This window comes from Nyctibius grandis, chromosome 15 (genome assembly GCF_013368605.1).
Source record: "Nyctibius grandis isolate bNycGra1 chromosome 15, bNycGra1.pri, whole genome shotgun sequence".
Lineage (NCBI taxonomy): Eukaryota > Metazoa > Chordata > Aves > Nyctibiiformes > Nyctibiidae > Nyctibius > Nyctibius grandis.
The window spans coordinates 5,082,929-5,105,603 of NC_090672.1; the positions used below are offsets into that span (position 1 = coordinate 5,082,929).

General features: G+C 40.3%; 1 protein-coding gene across 8 annotated transcripts in view; it reads left to right on the forward strand.

The window, feature by feature from the left end:
* TNRC6C (trinucleotide repeat containing adaptor 6C) overlaps positions 1–22,675 on the forward strand; it is a 107,454-nt gene that overhangs the window by 26,526 nt on the left and 58,253 nt on the right. The window lies entirely within an intron of this gene.

Consider the following 22,675-nt stretch of genomic DNA (forward strand, 5'->3'; position numbering starts at 1 on the left):
TAGATCTTAATATGCAGTCATTTGATAACCTAATCATAACCTATTGCCATGCTTTAAAACTTTATAACACAAAAATGTTTTCTTTTTGATAAACATTATCATGGTGTTGTTTTGCTATTATAAATATATTTAAACAAACGTGAGTTTTTTTGTTCTTATAACTGACTGAGATACCACTTCTCTGATAGACAGTTATGATTTTACAATCTGCAAGGGATAGAGTATGAAGATAATTTGTAGAGTCTCTGCCATAATACTGAGTGAAAAGGAGTAGAAAATACAAAAAGGTTAGGGCAGACAGGAGGAGAAATTTGCATATTCAAGGCGACAAAGCAAGAAGAATCAGCTGGGAGGCTTGGAGTTAACTAGTACAGAAAAAACCTTTAGTTTCCTGCTTATTGTTTCAGGTGGGATGGCTGTGACAAGCTGTCTTCAGTTTCTGGTGGCAGTAGTTCAGTGCTATTTAATATGCTTTTTGCTCTCACAAGCATAAGCAACATTATGAGTCTCTTTCTTCAAATCAACATTGCCATTATGAAGTGAAGGAGAAAAATTTAAGGTAACAAGTAAGTGTATGGGTAATCTTTACTTAACTACAAGCTATATTTGGTTTTTGTAAGTGCTTTCTGTGTTGGTCTTGCTGGTTTCCTAGTCAAAGGTGCTAGCTAGAGCTTACTGATGGAATTGAGAATTGGTGTCTTTTTGCAGGAGAGAGGGGCTGTCAAGGCTTGGCACCCGGAGCCCTGCAACCATGGACTGACAGTTCTGAAGGTTTAAGTCTTCTGTAGCCCTTGCAAAGCTGTAGGCTCTTCAGCTTTCAAATAAATGCTCTTTTCAGACAGCGAGGCACCAAAGCAATTAGTACAGGTTATTGGCAAAAACATTTATCTCTTAAAGAAAAACAAACACGCACAAAACTCCAGGATTATTTGAAAATAAAACAGAAGCCATGAGAGATACTCTTCCTGATGTGCGCCTGAGCTGAGCTGGATTTACAGCTGCCTCCTGAAGAGATGCAGAGCGCTTCGACATCTTTGCCTAGAGTTGCTGCTCCTTCTTACCGCTCAAGTAAGCACCTCCAATCCCATTCAGTGGGTGCCTTGTAAGCTGTGCAGGTTCCTCAGCTGGGAATGGAAAAGTAGGTAAGAGCTCAAGTGAGAGATCCTTGATATTCTTAGTACTCCTCAAAGGTAGTTTTTATTCTCCTTGGAGATAGTCTGTTGTAGTTTGCCATCATGCAGATTTAGACATGTGCTTATAATGTAAATACAGACAGAATATTGCTCTAGTCTTCCACGTGGTTTGCCTTTTCTCAGTTTCCTCAATTAGGAAATGATCTGGGTTTATCAGATTGAGGATGGCAACAGCCTGACCTGTATATATTTAGTTTTAAAACTAGGAGAAAATGGGAGCTTTGAAACACCAGACACAGTTGATTGAAAGTATTTTTCAAATGCTCTAAATGTTGTAAGGGTTGATACCCTGCTTGAGGGCGGTAGGACTACGTGCTTTCATCAGATTTCTCTTAATATTGTCCATTGTTGAATAAATTTCAAGCCTGGGACATTACCCCTACAAGAGTACTCTGTGAAGAGAGAACAAGTTAGATAAGACCAGTTTGGCTTTTCTCATCTGGACCTAGTTGTCAGGGTGCCCCTTGGTGGTAATGCCTCAGATAAATCCCTGGCTTGCTTTCTGAAAAACAAAACAACTGCCAATACAGTTGCTGACAACTGTATATTCTAGAATATAAATTTTAACACGGCTACACAATGATAATAGTGGTAGTTAGATCAAACTGCATGCTGTTTTATGGTTATTTATCTGCCCACAGTGTGTGCTTTCATGCTCAGCGATACACTGCTTGTTCAGTAACGGGCATTGCCTGATGCAGTGTGTTTAAGCACGTAGACTGCGAAACGGTTAAACTGCCACACTTCTGGCATCGCAGCAGTTCAGACAGTAGCATGTATTCTGTTCTTCTCTCAGTGTGCTTATCAAATAACTATTTTCCAATTATAAATAGAATATTGTCTGATTCTTGTTGTCCATCAGAGCATATATGCCCCAGTACTAGAGACCACATTCATTATTCCATTTTAACATGCCACCACTATGTTCTGTATCCGCTGATGATGACAGGGAACACCCACCCAGCAGAGTCTGAGATTTGTTTTCTTGCAAGTGGCTTTATAGCACAGCTCACCTATTTTATCAGTGTGGTCCTCCCTTTCCTTTCTGAACTAAAGGCTGTCATTCGCTTTCACCCTTCTTTTGAAGAAACATGTACGTGAAGGCAGTTTCTTGTCTGCCCTGAGGATGTCTCACTTAGGTCATTCTTTCATGGGAAACTGTCGGCTGCTGTGATGCCTTCTCCGTGAGAAGCTTTGATTTACCTGCAGTGTGCTGACCACTTTTCATTATTAGATTATCATCTTACTACCTGGAGGAGGCTTGTATCACATATACGATCTATCAGATCTGCAAACTGTAAGCTTGAAGATGAGTTCATCAGGAAATGTATTAGCTCACTTTGGTAATGATTGTTTAGAGCTATATGGCAGTTTTCTAATGTTTCTTGGGAAGGGTGAAACCAACTTTGAACTGTAACACTAGTACATGCTCTTGGGGTAGTTACTCTACAAATGCTAAGGAGGGTTATCTTGGGAAAATGAAGGAAATGAAAACATGTTTTGATTTTTTTACACTGTGTGCAAAGCTTTTGGCCTGAGGGACCTTGTGTTCTCCTGTTGACTATCTGGTGTTGACATTCCTCTACTCTGAGAACCTAGGCTGCATCCTGACTTCCCTGTGCTTTGCTAGATTATTTTAATGCTTACTCTGTACAGAGTACTCTGAAGAGAGAATAAGAATGCTTTTCCTGAGTTATTAAAGGTGGTAGCCCATACTTTACAAATCCTACAGGACTACTTAAAATGTCTGTTTAACCAGCTCACGCTCTGGTAAATGCTCTGAGGCATTCTGGTCGGGTTTGCATCGTGCGTGTGATCATTCAGGTTATTCCTGACCTGGTTTAGGCAGTGTAGTGTGCATTAGCATCCTAAGAGGTGGTTACTCATGAGGTTGATTGTAGGTCCAGGATCACCATGAGAGGAGGTGATTTTCTTTTTAAGCATCCTGCCCTAGCTTTGTGGCATGGCAGCAGTGGCTCACACTAAGCAGTCTTGTGGGACCTGCGTTTAATAGCACCACTAAATGCTTTGGACACTCCTCAGCTGCCCTGAGCATGTCAGCAACTGTTATTACGGTTTGCCCAAGGGGAACAGCTGAACTTGAGGCATGATTCAAGCTCTTGATTGCCTCTGCCTGTGTTCACAGAAGTAGTTCTCTGTCTCTATCATAGAGTTTCCTGGAGATCCATCCTCCTGTTTTCAGGATGCTCTTAACTTTTCTGACATAACTTCTGATTTGGATACTTCTGCTGTCTTTTTTTTTTTTAGCAGTCTTCATGGAGCTGGACCTTTCTTCTTTACAAGGCCAGACAGGCTCTCGTGAACTTTTGTTTAGAAGCACATGAGTTACTAAGCTCCAGAACTGACAAGTCCTCAACTCCATTAAAAATTCAAATGCCACACTGAAATCTTAAAATCGTAGGACTAGATATATCCATTTAGATGAGCAAGAAGGGATTGTCTTATCCATCTCCCCACTGTCAGGCAGGCCCCACAGATGTTCTTGAAAGACGTTTTGATTATTGTTGGAAAGTTGTCTTCGTACTCAGCCTGAACAATCTTTCCTATAGCTTAAGCCCATTCTTTCTTGGCTGATTTGACCAGTATGTGGAGAGCAGATCTTTCCCCTCCTCTGCAGGGGCCTTTTTGTGTATCCTCTTTTTTACTTAACAGCCCATTCAGTTTTTCCTCATGCTAGTGTTTTCAAGCTGTTTTTCAAACCATAATAATTCATGTTTCTCTTCTTTGGAAGTCCTTCCAGTTAGTCCAGAATTATTTTTTAAATGCAGTATCTGTAATTGGAGGATTATTAAGTAACCTTTGAGTTAACCTGTGTAACTATAACTTTACTACTGCTATTTACAAGTAAAATCTAAGGCTTATATTTTGTGCCTTTCAAGCTCACTCCATTGTACAGCTCTGTAATCCTAGCTGTTTCATAGCAGTGCTGCTACCCAGTTCTTCTCGTTCAGTTATCTGTCCCTGAGCTCAGCTTGCTTTAAGAGGCTTCTAGATTTCAGATGCCCCCTTCTCTAATTCTGTAACGATCTTGAATTGATAATGTGGAGTTTAATACATTTAAATGTATTATTTGCTTTAATTTCCCAACAGTTTCTGCTGCAGTTGTTTAGGCCTGATTGATAAACAGTGAGAAAACTTCCTGACTATGCTTCTGGAGGTGGTAGGCTGTCCTGCTGCATTTTCAATTCTTTTCTGATACATGTATGAGGGAGGCTCTTCCCTTCCGTTCGCTCTGGTATCTGAGTAGTGACTCTCTCCTCAACAAGAGGGAGTCTTCAGAGTGCAATAGGAAGAAAATACTGTATTCACTGCTACATTGCTGGCATAGGCTCCATCATGATTCATATCTTGCTATCTGCCATCTTCCAAGAGTAATGATTTAATTTTTTTTCTTTGTCGTATAGTTATTTCTGATCTTGTCCAATAGTCACCGTGGGAAATGAAATAGGAGGTGGTCTTCAGCCGCCTCAATTGTTGAGCTCTTCCTTCCCAGAAAGGATCCGTGGGTCCGTTGTTCTTCACTGTTTTTCTCCCTTGCTGACTAGCAAACTCCAGAACCCACGTCCCTGCCGTACCTTTCCCTCAGTGTACTTCTCAGAAATCTGTTTTGCCTCGTTGTTACAATGTGCTGCGTACTGTAGAGAGCCTGCCTGTAGTGCTGCCCAGTATTTCCCTATGTGAAATTTCCTGTATGTTGTACAATAAAGATACAGACCCCACTAAATTTGCCAGGGTGACCCTTCAGTGCCTGACCACACTGCTTGCTGCTGTAGCCTCCAGCTTTCCAGTGCAAAAGACAGCTGATCTCTTAGCCGGGTCAGATTTCTGCTCTGTTACTGTGTGAGAATGAGGCTTGCATCAGAAAACGTCTTATCTCACTGTGCTCATTTGGGATCGCTTTCTGGCTTCTTCAGAATAGATTTTTCAAAAAGCTTCGCGTGCCTTTTCTTGGCATCTGGGAAAAGATCCTTCCTCAACTCCATTGTGGAGTTTGTGACCATTATCTTTTTTTCTGTTTGAGTAGTTGCAAGGACTGTTGATGACTGCTTAGATCTCACTGGGAAGCTCTCTTAAGTCATCCCCACTTCAAGGAGAGACTTCTGCCATGAAAGTCACTCCAGCTTGAAGGAGAACTTCTGTCATGGTTGGCTGTGGTGGGGGCACAAGCATCAAATAAAACTGAAATCATCTCAGAATTTCACCTGTATGTATGGCTTACTTATGTTCTTCTAAAAATAAAAGGAATAAAGAGATGGTGGGTAGAGAGTAAAGACGGTTTTCTTTATTGACACAGAACTAAAACTCTTGAGAGTTTTGAAGGGATAGTAGCGATACCTTTACCAAGTTGAAAATTCAATTTAAAAATGTTTTAAAGATTCCAAAATGCTAAATTAGATAAGATATTCTTGCTATTTCTTGATGGTTTGTAGTGTCCTGTCCATTCAGATATATGTTTGTGCAATGTTAGGATAACTAAGTCAATGCCATGAACATGTACAGTGTTTCTCCAGTTTGGTCCCTGAATACTAAAATACATTTTTGAATATGAAGACTTATATTTTGGTGCCTTATTACGGCTACTAAAACGTAAAAAAAAAAAATCTAACTCTAACTTAAAATTTCCGGGTAATAACTTAATACATTGTAACAACACTTAAATCCATAATCCCATTTTACTGATCCCTCAAATGCAGACAGGATCACACAGAATCACAGAATCAACCAGGTTGGAAGAGACCTCAGGGATCATCGAGTCCAACCGTTGCCCTGACACCGCCATGTCAACTAGACCATGGCACTAAGTGTCATGTCCAGTCTTTTCTTAAACACATCCAGAGATGGTGACTCCACCACCTCCCTGGGCAGCCCATTCCAATGTCTAATAACCCTTTCTGTAAAGAGATTCTTCCTAATGTCCAACCTCAACCTCCCCTGGTGAAGCTTGAGGCTGTGTCCTCTTGTCCTATTGCTAGTTGCCCGTGAGAAGAGGCCAACTCCCACTTCACTACAACCTCCCTTCAGGTAGTTGTAGACTGCACTAAGGTCACCTCGGAGCCTCCTCTTCTCCAGGCTAAACAACCCCAGCTCCCTCAGCCGTTCCTCGTAGGTCAGGCCCTCCAGACCCTTCACCAGCTTGGTCGCCCTCCTCTGGACTCGCTCCAACACCTCAACATCTTTCTTGAAGTGCGGGGCCCAGAACTGAACACAGTACTCAAGATGCGGCCTCACCAGTGCCGAGTAGAGAGGGACGATCACTTCCCTAGACCGGCTGGCTACACTATTCCTAATAGAGGCCAGGATGCCATTGGCCTTCTTGGCCACCTGGGCACACTGCTGGCTCATGTTTAGCCGGCTGTCGATCAGCACCCCCAGGTCTCTTTCCACCGGGCCGCTTTCTAACCACTCTTCCCCCAGCCTGTAGAGCTGCATGGGGTTGTTGTGGCCGAAGTGTAAGACCCGGCACTTGTTCTTGTTGAACCTCATGCCGGGTTCAAGATGTCAAGCTTACCTTGTTCCTCTCCATCGGATTGTCGCTGCATTCATGCACCCTTGCTTTTCACATTTGCTTTTATGTCTGCTTTTCAATTGAGATTCAGAAAATGTTTAAATACTTATTTACTGTATTCTGTTGATGGAAGTATTGACTTTCTTATGGGTATTTAACAGAACTTGAACTGAACCTCGCGCTTGGACTGACCTCATGGTCATCACCGCAGCCAGTGGCAGATAGGAAAATACCGTGTGCTCCCCCTGCTGTTAATAGCTGCCTTCCCATGCGTAAACTGAGTTTCTTTTGGAAAAGTAAAGTAATAATGTGGTTTGTAATTCTGAAAGATGATTAATATTAGATAGGGCCTGTTCTTACCTGAGGTATCTCGGTGAGTCTTTTAAAAGAGTTAAAGAAGTCAGGGTCATCGGGACAGCAGTTGGCAGTTAGAACTTGCCCTTTATTTACACTGGGAACTGGGAGCATCTTAGATTTGCCTCCCAGCTGACTATCCTACTCTAATGTGCAAGAAACTACTTTAAAAAACAATAATATATTGTTAGGTAGATCTCTAAAGCCATTAAAGAGCTGTTATTTTTGTGGCCTGCATAGACAGGCATGGTATTTTCCTCTTTCTTTGCACTTGAACTTATTGCAAAAAGTTTTCATTTTTTCTGCAAAAAGCAGAAATAAAACTCTTTGGGAACTGGACACAATCATTGAAGCTGTGGGAATTTACCAAAAGCTTAAGTGTGTGTAGGGAAGAAAAATCTTAGGGTGTCACATATTAAACCAAGCTGTATTTCACAGGTGAACAGCCCTTAAAATGCTGGTGTTATTTCTTTTGGATGTCTGAGCACATCTATACGAAATAAACGTGTGTAATGTACGTGGAGTAATTAGGTATTCCTTCCTAGTAAGGGGAAGACGTGTCTAAAACTGAGCAGAATTTTTGAATTAAAATGAAGTAATAATATTAAGTTATTATTAGTAATCTTTATTAAAACATCTTTAATTTCTTTTAACATTCATGTAATAGAATCTGATTTACTGGGAGTGGCATTTAATTAATTTAATTCAATTTAGAGAGTTAACTCTATTACATATTAGTACAGAAAATTACCTCTGAACAGTCATTTCTCACTGGTGACATGCAATAAGTTAATTTAGCTTGGAGTTCGTTTGGGTGCATTGTGAGTTCTTGGTGAAAGTTGCTATGGTGACAGCCTGATCAACCAGAGCTGTCATCTCGAACAACAAATACACCAGCCCCGCTTTGCACAGGGACACACCGCTGCTGGGCTCTAAACACTGACAGATGGATCCTCTCTGCTCCATGCTTTTTTCTGGTCCTGGTCTTTTTTAGGGAACTTGGTTGCTTAAATCTTCAGCGATGCCAAGGTTGCGCTGCAAGGAGTAGTGAAAAGCTTCCTAAGGAATGCTCGGTCATTAATAGTCCCGCTGCGGCTGTACCCTTCTCACAAAAGGGGTTTTCTGTCAGACTGTGGGCAACAAATTGTACCAAATCTGTTGGTTTTTTTTTTTTTTGGCTTCATTTTAGTGGCAGTGAAATGCTTGCAGAATCCCAGTCAGATTTTAGTTTGCATTTATTTAGGAAATTTTCCTGAAGAATCTGAAAAGAAGGTGGTATGAAAACTGCTGGAACTGCTTTCTTCATGTTTCTGAATAATTCAAATCCTGTTTTTCGTATGTGCCATTAATGCACCATGGCACTGGAGACATAAAAAATCTGTTCAGCTTAAACTGAATTAATGAAGAGTTTGCTTCAGATTCTGTGTTGAATCTGAAATGAAGCGTTTGCTTCACATTCTCCAGGCTTCGCTCTCACGTAAATGAACTGATATCCACAATGAGAGGATTTCTACTGTAAAGAATATTTACTGTCTCAGTTCAAAAGAAAAAAACTTGCAGTGAAGAGGCTGTCTTTGGAAAACTCATTCAGAAAAACACTATCTGCATATTAAATGTCATGTTTAGATTTAAGAGGAAGTATCAAAAGAATTGAAATATAAATTTTAAGTTCAGTATATTTTTTTCCCTTCTAGATCTGAGCAGACTTAAGCAGTAGTTTGGTTTTTTTCTCTAGAGCAAAACTTCAGTTTAACTGAGTTTATCTGAATAAAGGGATCATTCTTATTTTTGGGCTTCAAATTTTTCTCAGCTGCTCATTTCTGAAGGCAAGAGAATGACATTGCCATAGGACTGCTTGTCTTTCCAATACTAGAAACTGCATCCAAACCAGGTGTAGAACCCCAGACGTTTTTCTAGCTGTAAATTCTGGGACATTTTGTAGGTACAGTCTCCTAAAGTGATAACGATGTCCCTATGGTTTTTATGTGTTTTTAAGAACCTACTTGCTCAAAGCATTGATTCTCCAGATAATTTTGTTAAATCTAAATGAACACATCTTCAGTTAGCCCAGTAAGCGTTCAGACTTTGAAGTCTAAGGTAAAAATATTTCACGTTTAGCTTTCATTGAGTTGGCTACACACACAGTTTCTCTGGGTGATGCTACCTGAAACCTGGAATATATCCCCACTGCTGGGGAGAAGGGGAAGCTGGTCCATACCGAACTCTGTTGGCACTACTTCAGTTATTCGTGCTGACTGATTTAAAATGATAGCTCAGATATCTCTGTGCTATCTTTAGGACTGTAGTATAAACATACTCTTAAGCCTTCTCTTGAGATACAATGTGAACTGGAAGGGTTATGCCAAAATTACACAAGCCTTTTATTGGTTGCCCACAAAATTGTTACTATTTCGGTGTTGCACATAAAATGTTCATTTGGTATCATAAATGTACATGACAGTAGAGCCAGGGCTGTGTGTTTACATGAGACTCTAGTGAATTTGACACATACGCGTAGTCCCATGATTTCAGCAGCACAGCCAGTGTCAGTAAAAATTATACTTAATATCTCACCAGCAGACTTGTAATCTGCAAGCAGTCGACACCATGCCTTCATAGAAATGTCTAAAAGGAGTTAAATAACCACGCAGCCTGCTCCCCCTGCATCCACCACTCAAAACATAAATAAAACAATGGGAGAGGCTGTCTTTCTGGTTTCCAGAAACAAAATGTGTGCGTATGTATAGTGAATCTGATGTGTCCAGGCTATGTTAGACCCAGTGTGGATGTGTATGCGTGCTTTACAGCCGTAAGGCATCCCTCGGGTGTCGACCTTAGACACACGTGCAGGCTGCCTGCACACCCTGGTGTGTCCTGGACACATTGATCTCACTGTACATTGTTAAGATATTGATCCGTAAATACACACTTGCAATTTCCAGACATTCCAGAAAAATAGCCAGAGTCTTCACCTTTTTTCAAGTTTAAATTTCAAAATGGAAAAAGAGGTGGCACCTGACAAGCATGAGTGCTCAGTATTTCCAGTTGTCCTGGGTAGGATGTTAGCACTGGCTGTGCTCTGGGACACCCTGGCACTCCAGGAACATCTGACTTGCCTGCACAGACCATGGGTGCAGCAAGTACGTTCTAGGTGTGATATAATCTGCGCTGCGTACTGCAGCTGAAGAGATTTCCGTAGAAGCAACCCAAGATAGGAATGATGGATATATGAGGCATCTCTTTACAGTACTCAACCACTTAAGTGTTTGAAACTGGAAGCATTTACACTGTGATTCACTCTCTTCAAGCCCCAACTGAAGAACTGCCTTCAGCATCTCCTCAAACCTCAGCAGCTGTATGGGGTGGGCTGGGTTGTCCGGCCTCTGAGTGGATTCTCCTGCAAAAGGGGCTGATTCTAAGAGCAGTTGTTTGACACAGTATAGGCATTAATCACTTCCGAAGGCACAGGTTTCTTGCACAAGCTAATTCATCGCAGCAATGACTCTTAGCTCCCTTCTGTCCTTTTTAGACGGTTCTTAATGCTGTTGTTTCTTAGTGTTATTAACACAAGTGATTACAGACTTCTAATAAGTTCATTATTTTCCTTTTTTAATGAGCACGTTGACTTTCTAATGCCAGTCTATTGTCCTGCTCTGGGGGTGGGAATTGAGTTTACAGGAGTCTGAAATCAAAGTTAAATGCATCATGACATGTTAAATGCAGTATGTCTGTGCTGAAATGTCAGAGACTTCAGGACAAACGTAGTCTAGAGACCAGCTTCTAGCAAGATGTATTTATTTATTAATTTGTTGTTGCTTTACAATGGGTGCCTGATTGGACAAGTCTGTGTGTAGAGTGATGTACATGATTAATACTGGTATTTGAGTTACATGAATTCATAAGTGCGGCTTCACATCGCCCGTAAATTGGAGAACTGTCGCTTGAAAGAAAACAGACGAATTGTTAAGTCTTGAAAGTTACCATCTGCTATCAGTTCACATCCTGAAGGAATGTAGCTGTGATAATTTAACTGTTCCATTACCCAGCATCTTGATGTGTAGCTTGGACTTTTAAGTTTGAGGCCTGATGCATATGGTCCAATTTCTGTTTATCAATTAGGCCGTGGTAAACACGTGTGTGTGCACTCAGAGCCTTCAGTAAACATAAGAGAGTTTGACTTGCAGTGAAAGAGCATCATATTTGCTTTGGATTATCAATCTATTGTTGCTGACAACCTATCAACTTAATTAGCTGTACCATTTTTAATGGCACAGCTAATTAATTGTGAATTTAAAATTTAAATTATAATCAGTGCTAACATGGAGGAAAGCGGTGAGGAAAATAGAGGCTGTTAAAAGTGTAAGCATTCTTGATAAGATTGCTGCATGTGAAACCAACCTGAATAATGCAGAATGGGATTGAAAAAAAACTTTTAAAAATACATGTTGCATCACACAAAACAGGTTTTGTATCTTTCTCTCAAAATAAGTATTTGGCACCCTGTCTGCTGACAGATCTGAATAAAAAAATGTAGATGCTGTTCAAGAAAGGGAAACCAAATCTAGTATCTGAGCTCTGAAGCATGCAAGGATCTATGTTTTTACTAGGAGCTTCTCAGATTCTTAAGAGAAAAGTTAAATTTGTGAGTATAGGGTTGTATCAGTAGAGTTGGGCTGGGACAGCTGCACAGAAGTTCTGCAGCAGGGTGGGCTGTGATGGGCTTACAAAGAGAATGCAAACCCATTTGTGGTGGCGGGATAAAATGTAATTTGGTATTGATACAATTTCAAGTTAAGGTTAATCAAGAACAAAATAGAGAGGATCTGGACAAGTGGGGCTGATGAAGAAAAGACCACGTCTTAAACTTATTTAAAAACCGGCAGAAGCTGCAGAGTGCTGTGACTATCAACCTGAGAGGAGAATGGTTTCTTTGTCGTGGCTGAGAGAAGTGGGAGAACTGAGTAAGATGGATTTGTAGAAATTGTAGGATTGTAGAAAATAATGCTAGAAAGGTTCTTGAGAGGTCATCTATTCCATCCTCTTGCCCTGAGACAAGATCACCAAACCTGTATCATGTCTGCAGATAATCCTTAATCATCCTTATTGTTAGAAATGTAAATCTTAATCTCCCTGGCTGCTATGTAAACCTGGCAAGTCTTGTCTTATTCACTGTGGAACAGAGCAAATTACCTCCTTCTCCTCCTTTGTATTTTTTTTCTATTTTTGCTTTGTGTACCCAGTGTCTTCTAGACTGAACTAGTTCTTTGCCTTCTGTCTCCTGTGGTAGTTCATGTTTCCAGATTTCTCTTTCCTTTGTACTCTTTTCAGGTGGTCCAGCTCTTTCTTGAAGAGAGATGGTCAACCGTGGGTACAGGCAGTGCTGTAGTGAAGGCTTTAAGATGCCAGACTGAAGTAGAAGGGTTACTCGGAGCCTCATAGCTGGTTATTTATTCCATTACAACACTTGTCTTCTTACAATAGCCTGATCTTTTTACTTCTCTTTGGTTTGTGACCTGCTAAAACATTGCATCTTTTTCTGCAGCACTGCTGTGAGGTGTTTGCTGTTCTGCATTTAATTCTTCCTGCCTAATAACATGGCTTCCCTTATTGAATTGCGGTCGCTTTTTTCACACCACTTCTCCAGTTTATCATTGCCGAGTTCCGATCTTATCACGCAGCAATCTGATCGTCCCCATCTTCTTTCTCCCTAGCTTGGTGTCATTTGCAGATTTAATAAGGATATTCTCTAGTCCATCATCCAGTTGTTAATGAAAATATTGAACAGCGTAGGCTCAGATCAAGTCCCCATGGAATCTCTTCTGAAACATACTTCTGTTTTGACAGCAAACTATTGATTCTCTCGGAGAATATTTCAACCAATTTTACATTTAGCTCACATTTTCCCAATTTGCTTATGACAATATCAAGTAAGAATTTCATGTCAGAAACCATTATGAAGTTAAGATGTATGGAGAGAGCTTTGGATGGTGGGACAGGGATGGAATATGTGAGAAAACAGGTAGAATTTTTTTGAACTGGAGCAGATAACTGGGTCTGAGTGGAGGGAGGAACAAAGGAGTGTCAGGGTAGGAGCTAGGGGTCAGCTGAATTTGTGGATATATCGCTCTAGAGTCAGAAGAGAGGTAGGTAGGTGGTGGATGAAGTCCTGAATGTTTCTCTATTTCAGACCTTTGCATAAAGCCAACAGTTAAGAAGGAAACACCTGTAATTAAATGAATTAGGAAGAAAAACAGAAGAAGATGAGAAAAAGATTGTAAGAGCTAACAAGGGGCAGATTCAAGGAAGGCATGGCTATCTCAAATGTTTCTGATAAAGTGTGCGTATTGAGACACCAAGTTCTAGCCGAGGAAATACCATTAGAAACCTCAGAAGCTCCTACAGCTCAGTTCACGGAGACAGAGGTTAGCTTGAGAGGTGCTGTGGAGAGGGACAGAGTTCTGGAGACAAGTAGGGGCAACGGTGGGTTTACTGAGACAAGGCTGGAACATGCGTGGGCTATCCGGACCCTGGGATGCAGAGATAAGAGAAGAAGGAGGGTAACAGAGTAAACAGTGGGAGTGCAGGTAGGGAAGTATGTGGAAAGAATGTGGAATTACCTGAGAAGGCACAAGGACTATAGAAAGCAGGTCACAAACTTTTGTGCTAGTGGTTTGGAGAGGTTTTGTTTGCGTGGCCTCCGAATGCATGCAGAAAGATAGGAGGCCCTTGCCTTGTACAGGTATTGTATGTTTTTCCATCAGTAAATGAGGCGATATATGTTTAAAATGTATTAATTTAAATACCTAAATTCCTCCATTATTCCATGATTTATGAAGCTATAATTTGTTTAATTTTTCCTGTTAATTCGTGTTAATTTTCTGTGAAAGATTTCTACTCTTTTCTGTTGATACAGAATTTGTCAATGTTAACTTCTGCAAAAATAGTGCTGACTTGTAGCTTTAGAGACACTTTGTAATTTTCTGAGTATGTTTTTGGCCTAGTTTCCTAAGGAAATGAGGCTTATGAAATCGGGCTGTATTCCTATCTTAGTCTCCCCATTTAGCTTTAGAAATTCCTGGCCGATCCTGACCACGTTTCGTAGGAGGTCCACAGAGGTTCTTTGAGATGTGCAGCTGGGTGCACGGCAGTGCCTTAGTTAGTGCCATTACTTCCCTTTCCCACCTATCTGCTGAGGTCTTGAGGAAGGTCCTTAATGTGAATTTAATAGTTATCTATTCTGGTTAGTCTGCCAGCTGGCCAGTCAACCAGCGGGGAGCTTTGAACATGCCACGGAGCTGTTAACACCAATGTCTGTTTAAGAAAAGAATATTTAGTACTTCAACGATTGAGAAATGCAACCAAATGTAATACGCTTTTCAGCTTACTTCAATATTTATATGGTTCTAGCAGATCCAGGAATGAAGATTAAAATAAAACCTTTTATTTCTAAGAGGAGATATGGAAGTCTTACTCTGGGGAAGATAATTTGTGACTGGCTTGTCACTGTGGGCCCTATAAGTTATTATGATTTCCTCATAAAGTATTGATTTCCCACAGATGGTTGTAAAATCTTTCTGGATGACATATTTTCAAAGGAGGTTTGCCAGCATCAAAATTAGGAATTAATTTTTGACTGAACTGCAATCCGCTGAATAGATAACAAATAAATTTCAATGTTCAGTATATATCAATTTATGGTGGGTAGTTATCTGCTAACTTCATGCAATGATCATATGTCTGAACATAGTTCTAGAATAAATTATGCTCTTATCTTGATGAAGCCTGTGAAATGTGTTCAGATGAGCAGATCAGACTGAGAGCTGCAGAGTGGGGTTTGAATTCATCCTAGCACGGATCCTTCTCACGTGAAACCAGAACCATTTATTTGTGGTTGGAGAGCTCCATCAGCCAATGCACATATCGGTAAACATGACTTAAAACTACTCCAAAACAAGCAGGAATGCCCTCAGGTGTGGGTATTTCCTGAACAAACTGTCTGTCTTTCGCAGAATCAATTTTTAAAAACTGTCTTTCTCCTGTTGTTGTAAAAAGACTTTTCAAATGTGATTTGATACAAGCTGGTGCAGTTCTAGGGGGGTGGACGTGTATTCAGAGCTTTGATTTCTTTTTCTTTTCTGGAGTTGTTAGCTCTGGCTGTTCTAATTAATTATGCAATGCATCAAAATACTAGGTTTAATCAGTTGCAGTTTAGGTAATATATAAGCAATAGCAATTATTAAGAACTAAAGCTGATTTCTGGAGGCGTGAGACTGAGACTGGCTGTATGACCCCACCATATACCATCACTCTTCCTAAAGCAGAGAGAAGACTGGAGCAGGGATGAGGGATTAGATAGTACATCTTTGCTTGGAACTTCCTCGGTTGTCTCCTACCACTAAATTACACAAAATTGAATTACCGGAAATAGTTGAGAAATCCTAACAATTGATTTAGAGGTTTTCCATGAAATTTGCAGCTTCCTGTTAATTCCTAGTCTGACTTCACATTTCCTGGCAAAAAAATTCAAGTGCTGTATAGAAGGTCTAAGTTGGTAGAAGTGAGAGGAGTCTGTAGAGACTGTCAGGAAAGATGGGTTAGGGTGAGAGATTTTTAGAAGTGGGATGTTGAAAGACTTAAGGAAGGAGGCAGGAAAAGCTGCAGAAGTCAAGGGAAGGAAGCAGAGAGGAAACGTCTGGATGAGGAAGCAGGAGAAGATGCACTGTGGTTAGTTAGGAGGTCAAGTGGAGGAGGAAAATAAAGTTAAACCAGGAAAAGACTTTATTTATTCTTAGTATTAAATAAATTATATGTTCAGGAGTTAGTACAAAATCAAAGCATTTCTTTAAATAAATGGTGTTAAAGTTTTAAGGCTATAATAATGCATGTATTTTTACTTTAAACCCTGAATGTGGGCTTTGATGTCAAACCGCAGCTTCTGGTTACATTTTTAAAGCCATTATGAGTACTATTGACAACTAATTTTGGGATTTCTCTTGGCTTTAGACTGTAATTTTTCTGCAGTTTTTTTTTCAGTAGAAGTTTATGTGCTTGGGGGAAAGGAAGATCCAGACAGAAAATTACCCATTTTTGTATAGAAACATAAGGAAGCAGTAATTTATGCACTAGTTGACTGAAATACCTTTACTTTTGCCAGTAGATGTCACTGTGGATAAAAAATACCAGCGCTTAGGAGACAAAGGAGGTAATTTGCTAAATGAAAATTCATCCTTTGAAAGTAGATTGGGGGGGCAACAATTTTTTCCTAAGGAAAGCCTTGTTTCAGCATATAAAAATGGATTTCTTACTAATCAGGACATCTATTTTTGCCCACTACAATCCTGTATTTTTTGGTTTTCTTCACCCGACTTGGGTAAGTTCACGGCTTTCTGTGTGACTTCAGAGGGGGGTGTCTGTGTATGAGCGTGCTCCTGTTCAGCTTTATTTTGAAAGCATTTAGTGTTTGGAGGTTGCTTTAATAAGCACCAGTTGTCGCTACAGTGTGTATGTGTGGGGAATTGGACATGGAGGAAGTGGCTTCATTAAGGTTGATTTGGAGGGGGGAGCAAGATGAGAAAAAAAAATTGCCCCGATGATTGGCTGGGAGAATAGCTCTGAATTATGGGATCCATCTGTTTCCTGTAATGAATTCATAAACCCATCAAACAATGACCTGAACGAATTGCTGAAGGAAAAAAAAAATAATACGCTGGCATGATATGTTTAACGCAGTCAGGCATTGGCATTGTATAATCAAAAATTCTTCTCACATCCAGCACTTTGTAATGGAGCTGCTGTGTTTAATAGAAGCTGTAAATAAATCCTGTCACAGTAGCAGCCAAGAATGCATTTCTGGGTTTAACTGTTTCTCTTCTGGAATGTCTGGTCCTTGAAAGCTTTAGAAACGCAAGTTTTATAGAGCTGGAGCGGGGCATTCTGAAATACAGAGAAATGTTAATGAGGTGAACGAGAGGAAAAAGCTGCCATAAATCAGTATTATGTGGCTTAACCAGTTTCTTTCATTTATGCGCGTTCTTTCCTTATGTCATAGAAATGTACTTAAAAGCTATTGTTGTAATTGAAATCTGTTAGACTGATCCTATTCATTATATTAATAAAATCCACCTACAATTGCTCGTAACACTTTTTTATGCAGTTGGGATTCCTGAGATTGTAATCATCAAAAAGCATATGGAGTAATTATTGGATTTGTTTGGGTAAAATTGGATTAAGAAGTTTAGATACCATTAAGTACTGATAATTGTTACAAGCAAGCTCATTGTTTAGTGTATGTACAGCTCTCAGAATGTAGAATAAGCAGATACCCGTCACAAACATCTTAAGAGCCGGCAATCTCGAGGCTTTTATTTTACGCCTTTAATTGTATTTTTGCAAGAGGCTTTCTACTTAAATGTTTTTCCTTTAGCTCTTTAATCATGGCTAGTTATGAAAATCACTTTGTATTAAAGCCTTTCCCCCCATACATTTTAAATAATATTTTTAGCATTAAAGCAAATTTAGCCGTAAAGGCTACATTTTAATTCCTGGGTCTCAGGCAGCTGCCCACATACCATTAGCCGTGACAGTGTGTTACTTTCCGGTGAAAGGGTAGACAGGCTGCTCCTTCAGGGACTGGCAGGGTCTCTCTATAGATTGGCAGCTTGGCCCTTGGGGCTGATTAAACGTATAGCGCACAGAGCATCAGTGTTGTCGGCAGCCCCGGCTGACCACAGGCACTGCCATGCTGTACGCAAAAGGTTGCTGCCTGGTTTGCTTTTTTAGCCTGAAGTTTGCTAAAATATTCCATCTTTGTACATTGTATGTTCTGCAAGGGATAGCCATCATCTCAAAATACATCCGTTGTAGGAAGGAGAATGTCTACATGGTTTATAAAGATGCCCTTAGAGCGAATATTGTATGACAATAATTAGAAAATCTAACGTAGACACTTGGAAAGGTAGGTGTTTCTCACAGCGCATATCAAATGAAAATTGCTGCTTAAACATTGCTGAAGATGACTTTAATAAATAGGTGTTGAGTTTTTTGAATACAGCTGTATTGTCTTTGTAGCATATATTCTACAAATATTATTGCTGTATTTGAAGTCTAAATTTTAAGGCTAAATTCCAGCCTGATATGAAGCTGGAACATGGGAATCAAGCTCCTTCCTATAATGTTGTTCACTCTTCTTGCTTTATTTCCTGTCAGTGGTGTAACTAAACGGTTATTTTCCAGCTACCGTGACTTGTAAACACAGTATTCTTGCAAGAGCTTCCATTTAACTAGTCTTAAAGAGGTTTTGAGGTACAAAATAAAAAACACTTTGCTGTGTTGATTAGGGAAAAAATGGTGATATTAATATGCAGAAATATTTTTATTCTAAAGTACAGTGTGTTTGATATTTTAATTTTCTTTGTTCTTTTCTCCTATCTATGATTCAGTTACGTAGAGAGAAACTATTTCTAACACTGAAATTGGGTTTCTCTGGCCACGCTTTTGCAATGAAATAGCTTTGTTAATTTACATTAAAGTGAAAAGTGTTGTGTATTTGATGACTTGCATTAGCGATGGTTTATATACATGTACACACCTGTTTGGAAGTATCAGATGCAATTTATATATATACAGCACTGAGAATATAATGCTTTTAAAAAAGCAGCCTGCCTTGCTCTCTGAAATATGTTTCCAATTAATTAATATTCCTTAAGAAGATCTTGGGGCCAGACAAATATCGACTCCCCTGGCATTGTGCCAGTCAGTGGTTTTAATTCTCTTGCACACTTTTTTAATTCCATGGAAAAAATCATCTCTTGGTTTAAAAAAATAAGCAAATCAAAGGCGGCTCTAGTTTCTCACTTTGCCACGTGATTGTCCCTTCCAACCTTTTTTCCCAGCTGATCAGGACCTTGGAGTGCTTCGGTGTTGGATGGCCAGCGCTGAGCTGAGATGTTGGGTGACAGTGATGGAGGGAGCAGTCCTCATCCCCTTCCAGCTGCCTCCTCCTGCTCATCCCCTTTTCCTCCTCTTCCCTGGTGTTCCCTCCAGTCTCCTGGCACAAGGGTTTGTGTGGCTAGGCTGTATCCCAGTTGGGAGAAACTTCCTGGCTGAAATGGTTTAGTATTTTGGTAGGTCAGACTATGTCTGTCTTCCCCGAAAGGGTTGTCAAGCACTGGAACAGGCTGCCGAGGGCAGTGGTGGAGTCACCATCCCTGGAGGGATTTAAAAGCCGTGTAGATGTGGTGCTGAGGGACATGGGTTAGTGGTGGGCTTGGCAGTGCTGGGTTAATGGTTGGACTCGATGATCTTAAAGGTCCTTTCCAGCCAAAACGATTCTGTGATTCTATGTCTTCCTGATCTTGTGGCCGCAGGCAAATCACATACAGCTTCATCCTTTGAAGAAGTACTGAGTACTTGAAATTTCAGCGTTGGTAAACGCTTACATCTCTGTAATAATGGTAGTAGTAGTAGTAGGTAAGTGCTTACATCTCTGTAATAATAGTAGCAGCAGTAATAGTAGTAGTAATAATAATAACACCACCCCAAGATCTCTAATTTTCCCTCTTTTGCTCTCTATCCCCCAGGCGAAATGGAGATACACACTTTGTTCAAAAACATTAAAAGTGATACTATTTTAATTATCCTTTCAATTTGTCAAAGGAAGCAAAACTAAGCAGGAGTTGGCTTTTGATACAATTTCAGGTTTGGAGAAGAGGCGCTTAGATACCCACATGCACAAGTCTGAGGTGGTGCAGCCTTCCCAGACCCAGGCTGATGGGTGGTGGGAGCCTGAGGTTGGGTTTTCTGTGCAGTAGGTTTGGTCCCCGCCAGCCAGGCGGTGCCCATGACCTGCAGAAGCTGTGCGTGCCCCCGTGGCAGGCTGTCCAGAGAGCTGGGGAGAGATTGGTCTCCGGAGGGACTGCTGTTCAGTGAGAGGATCAGCTTAATTCATAGGTTATGCTACAATTTGTTTAAAGGCCAGGTGGAATGGTAAAGTCAACAGGACTTAAAGACCCATTAAAGCTAAGTAGTATTTTGTATCATGTGGGTGACATATATTTATATCGTGGAAACAAAATAGTTTGCACAGACTTGTTGAATAAGCAAATTTGATACTTGAAATGAAATATTCTGCATTTTGTGACTTTTTTAATCTACATTTTTAATTGTCAGAGTTGGGATAAAGTTCATTTTCAAGGCTGGTGGTATATCTTGAAAAGGCAAAGAAGGTTTTGTTCTCTGCTCTACAGATGTTCCTGGTACTTTTAAATTTTTTTATATTCGAAGTACCTTTGTTGTCATAGAAATAAGCATAGGTGGAATTGTTTAGGCTTCCACGATAAAAGTCTTGGAGTAGCAAAGTGCTGATGGCTGCTGTCAAACCTGGCATATTTTTGCTTGTCCAAGTCCCTGCTCGCTTTGAAACCACCCTCAACACTACCGTGATGCCTGTTCCGTACTTCTGCTGTGGAAGTCGATTGTTTTTTTGGGTGTGTCAAAGCCTGGCGAGAGGCTGCGTGCTGACAGTGACATGAGATGCGATTTTGCACTTGTCGGACAAGCCTGTGATGAGCTCGAGGAACACTCGGTTCTGTGTGTCTCGGAAGCCCAAAGGGTTTCTTTGAGGCAGCCGAGCCGCTCTGGTAGATGCTGCCAAGTGAGCTGGACACCTCTCCTGCCATGCAGTGCCATCCCTGGCCGGTGCCATGCCGCCCTGCTCCCCGCACCCCTCGTGGCAGCTCCCAAAGAGAGCCAGCACTGCCGACCCCTCCATGCTGTGCCGAGCCAGCAAACTCTGCTGCAGACCAGGGTGGGTCTGGTTTGCTTATCTCAGGCAAGGTTAGTGTGGGGCGTATCAAATGTATGCCTGGAGCTCAAACGTGGAAGACTGGGGTGTCCTGAAATTCTTCATGTGAAGGCTTAGGTAAAGACCATGAGAAAACAAAAGCTTTGTGAGAGTGCTGAATAAGCTGGTGGATCAGGTCTTTTAACTTGGCTTTTGGGAGATCATTAGAAGCCTGAAAATTTATGCTTTCGTGGCTATATGCAGTGTGGTCTGATATTAATATTGGCAATCTCACAGCCCAAACTAAAAAACTGCTGAACTAAAAAGACGGTGGGTGCTCTGGATTAGTGCAGTAGCTTCCTGTGCAGTTTAGATGAGCATTCCGTTCAGTAGTAAATTGTCATATCTCCTCTCTCTTCTCCTCCTCCTCTTTCAAACCATACAGAATATTTGTTACAGCAAGGAATAAAAGGTTCAAATACTGTAAGAGGCAATGCATTTTGCCTAAGTAGAGAATAACCAGAATTTATCCTTATTTTGGAAACTTAATGTTGTTTTAATTCCAGTAGTTCATAGGACATTATATTTCGTCCTGGTAGTAAAGGAGAGGCTAAAACTATCGAAACGGAACAGTTGAGACATTAATTAATACGTTTAAAGCTTTTAGACTTGAAAGATTGGAGAAAAGCTTGTGTTACTCTGTGTGGAAGTACTGATGTACAAATAACCATGTCAATTTATTTCTCTGCAATGTAAACTTCAGCCACAACTGTGTGTCTTCAGCCTATCCTGTAGACTGTTCAATACATTTATTAAATCAGAGAGAAGATAAGATATGTTGAGGTGTTCTTTCAGCCCTAGGTGAGCTGGTTGGCTGGTTTGGTACCTGTGATGGATGTGCTCTGCGTATACTGGGGAATTAGTACCTTTCTGTGAAAGACAAAACCCTTCTTTATCATTAAAAGTAGCGCTAACATTGATTAAAATAATGTTCGTGCTTTACACATTGGAATCCATTTTGCAGCTGAAGTTGAGTGCTGCTTATTACAGATGAGAAGGTTTTCCTTTAGTCACTTGGGATACATGGAAAAATAACGGTGTAGGCTCGTTTGGCCTCGTGCCCTTCGCTTGTGTTCTTGCAGATGTGTAGCTTTGATATAAAACTGGAACAGGGTTTACTTTTTTCAGTCACTACATTTCAGTGTCAGTTTAGAAATGAGAAGCGCTTCGCAGAGAAACACTTGTTATGTGACTTTGCAAAGTGCAGCAATGGTTCTTGTACTCTTCAGTGGGATATGAAAATCTCGTGGTTTTGTAACACACTGTATTAAAAAATATCTTCCCAAAATAGCTTGTTATGGCAAAAGAGTTGTGTAAGTCATCCACTCTTTCCAATGAAAGGAACTAATTAAAATCAGACTTTTAATCATAATTTTGAAAACATATGCCCAATATTTCTCAAGTCCTTAAAAATTATTTGAATAAATTGCCTGCAAGCATAATTTTTTAAAAAATCCCAATACATAGAACATATTTGTGCACCATTGTAGGTACAAAATATTTGCATATGTGTCTATAGATTGGGTAAAGCAGGAGTAACACAAATTAATCTTTGCTTGAAAACTTTTCTTACAGCTTTTCATTATGTGGAAACTTCTTCCCCCCTCTAATACACACTCCTTTTCAATTGAAATAATTTTCCAAAATTCTGATTTCACAGCATGCTACTTTCTGTGTCCTAATAACTCTTCCAGTTTAAAAAAAAAAAAGTGTTTACTCTGTACCACTATTTCTTATTTAATATTTTTTTTCTGCACATTA